Genomic DNA, 578 nt, shown 5'->3' on the forward strand with positions numbered 1-578 from the left:
GGGGGATTATTATTGCCTCACCTGGGAACAGGTGAAGAGCATCTGCTTAGGAAATTCTGGCTCAATATAGTGTTTCTTGAGCCATGCAAGCATGGACAAGTAGATGAAGACACACTGATGATGATGGTGGTGGTGGTGGTGGTGATGATGGTGGTGGTGGTGGTGGTGGTGGTGATGATGATGATGGTGATGATGATGGTGGTGGTGGTGGTGGTGGTAGTGGTGATGATGATGATGTTGGTGGTGGTGTTGGTGGTGGTGATGATGCACCAATGTGTACTATGCATCTGGTGGTGTTGCTAGTTGCTGTTGTGATGGCGATGATGATGATGATGTAGCTTATGATGTTATTGCTCTGTTGATTGTGATGTTGAGAATGGTGGTGTTGATGATGATGATAGCACAGTCTGTAGTGCTATCAATGTTGCCATTTGTGTATATATATGTTGTAAAAGCACCCACTACACTCTGAGTGGTTGGCGTTAGGAAGGGCATCCAGCTGTAGAAACTCTGCCAAATTAGATTGGAGCCTGGTGTTGCCATCCAGTTTCACCAGTCCTCAGTCAAATCGTCCAACC

The sequence above is a fragment of the Octopus bimaculoides genome, chromosome 26 (genome assembly GCF_001194135.2).
Source record: "Octopus bimaculoides isolate UCB-OBI-ISO-001 chromosome 26, ASM119413v2, whole genome shotgun sequence".
NCBI lineage: Eukaryota > Metazoa > Mollusca > Cephalopoda > Octopoda > Octopodidae > Octopus > Octopus bimaculoides.